Raw genomic sequence first — 4,514 nt, forward strand, 5'->3', positions numbered from 1 at the left:
TGTTCCAGTTAGATGAGGATTTAAGGGAACGCACAGACAGCAGAGGAGTGCTCTGTCACTTTAGATTCCCACTGATCTGTGTCAAACATAGAACAAAACAGGAGCACACACACAGACACCAAACAGAGATCACTTCCAATCTCCTCCAAAACAAACACAGGCACACCCACACAAACACAGACACACCCACACAAACACAGACACGGCCCTCCAAGGTGGGCTTAGTCATGTGTGAGAAATGATTAATATATATTAATGGCCAGGCGTTGGGACCTTGGGAGGATGGCATCCCTCTTGTTCAATCACCATGGTGATAGCGTGACCAGTCTAGCCCCGCCTTTATGCTCAGCCCCCCCCCAGGTTCTGGGACAGCCCAGGCTGGCTCCCCTCTCCGTCAGATATGCTCTTGTATTTATCTGTTTGAGTGATCGTGTCGAGGCCGTCGAGGATAGTATGAAACCAGCCTGCGTGGATGAGAACATGATCCCACACACACACACACACACAAAGTCAAACGCACGCACCAACACAGACACACACACACATACATACAAACAACACACAGACAAAAGCACGCACGCACAGACGCATACACCCACACACACCTGGAGGAAAAGGCTGTGATTATTCCTTTGGCAGAGAGTGACATCATATCCAAATGTCCCACAGGGTTGGAGTGTGATGGGCTGTCAGGGTGAGCCTCATCCACGTGAATGGAGGCCAGTGTTTGTCTCTCCCTCTCTCGCTTTAGTTTTTTACTGTAATCACAGTCCCCTCTTTATTTACTTATTTAATCGTAGAACTTCACTTTCAATCTCTCTCTCTCTTTCTCTCTCTCTCTCTCCCTCTCTCTCCCTCTCTCTCTCCCTCTCTCCCTCTCTCCCTCTCTCTCTCTCTCTCCTCATCTTTATCTTTCTTTCTTTGTCTGCCTCTCTATCTCGATCTCTCCCAAACCGCTTTTCTATTTATGACATGCTTCCCCTCCAACCCGGTAATTATGATGCTGTGATCTGGTGTACAAAGGCGGGAAAAATGCTCCAGAACTAATTTGCTCTCTCTGTCAACGGGTTTTTATTCATCCTCTTCCTCATCCTCTTCCTCCTCCTCCTCCTCCTCCTCCCTCTCCTCCCCATGGTCTCCTCCTCCTCCCCCTTCTTCCTACTCCTCCTCTTCCTTCTCCCCCTCTGCCTCCTCCTCCTCTTCCTCCTACACCTCCTTTTCTCCTTCTCCTACCCTGCAATTTTCCTCTATCTCCTTGTCGTCTTCTTCCTCCTCCACCCTCCTCCTCCCCCTAACCATTCCCCTCTTCTACTCCCTCTGTACTGGGGAGGGTTTCTGCCATCTGCTCCTCTTTCCCACATGTCTGTGCAATCACCCCGCTGACAGTAATCATATTATCATACCACTGGCCGCTACAAGTGTCCGGTTTCATCAAATGATCGCTTTCACCAAACGTGATGTGTTTGCGAATAGCTGGTGGATCTGACGTTAGATTATATTTTTTAAAGAAACAGATTAAGCCTCACTCAGATCTGGGGAGATGGCAACGCCACGCATGGAAATCCAAATCAACATAATTAGAAGTATCACTCAAGACTGACACATGGTGGGTCCAATCCATCTTTTGATCATCCGTTAAACTGTCAGTCAGGGTAGCCACGAGTCAGCCGCACTGCTATTTTGATCGTCCGAATGATTAAAAATCTGGTCTTGGCTGACCTCTCTTTCACCTCCTTAATGGGATGAACTTCTGCTGCCCGCTGTATGGACAGATTGAGTCAGACACGTACAGTCACACAGACAGACAGACAGACAGACAGAAAGACAGACAGACAGACAGACAGACAGACAGGCCCACAGATGATATAGATTGATAGATAGATAAATAGTTGATGGATGGGTAGATTGATAGATGGATGACAGATATGTAGATAGTCCACATCCAGAGAACGGTGACGTAGGAATAGAGGGGAGAAGAGAAACAAAGGGAGGAAGAGAGGGAGACTGAGGTCGAAAGAGAGACGAAGAGACAGAGACAGAGACGGAGAGAAAAAGAGAGAAAGAAAAAGAGAAAGAGGAGAGGAGATATAAACTGGAAGGAGAGTCTGAACAGTGATGCGCAGCACTGTGTAGAGACGTCAGAGATCCAGTGAATAAACGCATTAGCAATCTAACCCTCAGAGTCAGAGGAGGCTGCCGCAGCCGAGGTAGGAATAATGGAGCTTTGATGCGACTCAATCTCTGCTCCGTGTAGAAGAAGAGAACTTCATTATGAGGGACAATGTGAATGAACGGCTCTCTGACTCGTCATTGAAACTATTTCAGAATACATCTGTTGTAGCGAGTTAATATGGCCGTTGATTGCAAATTGGCCCCCAGAGAGCATCAGGGGAGAATTTCCTGCCTATCAAGACGTGGCCGGCTGCGCGTCCTTAATCTCCGTGGAGATTAGCATAAGTTAAAGAACGGGCGGTCCATGGAGGAGCTCTGCGAGCGCCTTTCGATTCAGAACGACTCCTGCTTTGTTTTCGCTGTACATTAGATATGCATGCTTAGTGGGGTTTTTCTTTCTTCTATTTCGGGGCCTGTTTTTTTTTTTTTTTAAGCTAATGAACAGACGCGGTTGATTGGGACTGACTTATCGCACTGACTTTTAATGACGCAATTGTCAGCACAGTGGAATAGGAGCGCTCTTGACGGGCAGAATAACAAACATGGATGGAGATTGTCGGTATGTTGGTGATAGCGACGTTAAGTCGTAATGAGTTCATCATTAATGCTTTATGAAAGGGAAGACAATGTGACAGAGAAAACTAAGTATGAATATGTTTGTATCAGTGTAAACCCACTGGCAGCTATGGTGTATATGACTGTTATATTTGGTATGCGTATCCTTGAGTTGGGACTATGGGACATTGCGCTGTTTCTTTTAGTACATGCCGTTCTTTGAATGGGTATAAAATAGGTATAGTTATATTTAGTTTGAGTCCAGCATGCTTCTCAATTCACGTATATACAGTATACATATGGATATTTATTTTTGGCCCCGAACGTGTTGCCCTATGGGGGTCGTTGAAGTAGAAAGATGCGCTGAAACCTTGAAACCTGTCCAGAAACATGTAAGTATCGCCCCTGTGATTCAAGATATAAATAAAGTTATTCGTATCGGATATATTTTTCCATCAATGGCTCGGTGCAGGGTAATCTTTGAGGGCCAGATCTGCTATTAGAGATAAGAAGAAGGTCTCACACCTCAGAGCCCATTCAGACCGCCTCATCATCCTTTGATGTCGTTACAGTGTTCATTAGCCATGCTAATTCCTGGCCACGGCACAGCGATCTGGAGAGCTAACAGCAGCAATCATCGTCTGGCTGGAAGTATGCTGCCAGGTTACCTAGAGCGGAGATGGGATAAAAAACATTCACACGCACACACAAGCACACTCACTCACTCACACTCACACACAAGCACACTCACTCACTCACAGTCACACACTCACACTCGCACTCGCTCACTCACACGCACACACACACACCCGCGCCCACACACATACCAATGGAGACACGTAAACAAGCGCACGCACAAATATACGCACATAAAGACACTGTAGAATAATATCAACTTAAATGACGTAATAATCCCTTATGGACTTTATATGAGAGAGAGAGAGAGAGAGAGAGAGAGAGAGAGAGAGAGAGAGAGAGAGAGAGAGAGAGAGAGGGAGAGAGTTGGTTGAGGGTGCATTTGCTAATGAGGTTAAGCGTCAGGTGCCTGCCCTGATTTCATTGGCTGTCACGTAGGCGGGGCAGAGCGTGGATTAGTGCCAGGGAGATCACCAGAGGGATATACAGGAGCAAAAAAACCATAAACACGCCACTGAAGTCGAAACCGCTATATTAATGGCAGTGACTTTTCATTTGACTAAAAGCACTTCTATTGGCTATGTTTAAACCACCTCTTCTATTGGCTATGTTTAAACCACCTCATCTATTTTCTACGTAATCTCGCTCCCACAGGAGAAAACAATTGGCTTTGTGAGCAGCGCTGAGCTGGATTTTCCCCCTGCATATTTTCCAGGAGTTTTAAATTGATTAGTTAATCCTCATTTAGCAGAGGGTGTCCAGCGTCCAGGATAAACAGACAGGTCTTAAGTCTCCTGGAGACGAAAGCCTGGCCGCAGGTCTTTCTTTCTCCCGGGCCCTCTTTGGGAGTGATTCACTGAATGGATACGCCGTTCATTCACTCATCCGTCCGTTCATTCACCGTTCAGTTGTTTCATGCTCCTTCAGTTAATCTGATTTCATTTTCTGTGTATTCGTTCATGCAAAGTTTGTTCTGATCACATGTAATGCATGAAGGATGAATCGACGGGTGGGTGGGTTGGATGAATGGATGGATGGCTGAATCGACGGGTGGGTGGGTTGGATGAATGGATGGATGGATGGCTGAGTAGACGGGTGGGTGGGTTGGATTGATGGATGGCTGAATCGAAGACGTGTGTGGGAGCGGATGG

Source organism: Gadus chalcogrammus, chromosome 18 (assembly GCF_026213295.1).
Source record: "Gadus chalcogrammus isolate NIFS_2021 chromosome 18, NIFS_Gcha_1.0, whole genome shotgun sequence".
NCBI classification, from domain to species: Eukaryota; Metazoa; Chordata; class Actinopteri; order Gadiformes; family Gadidae; genus Gadus; species Gadus chalcogrammus.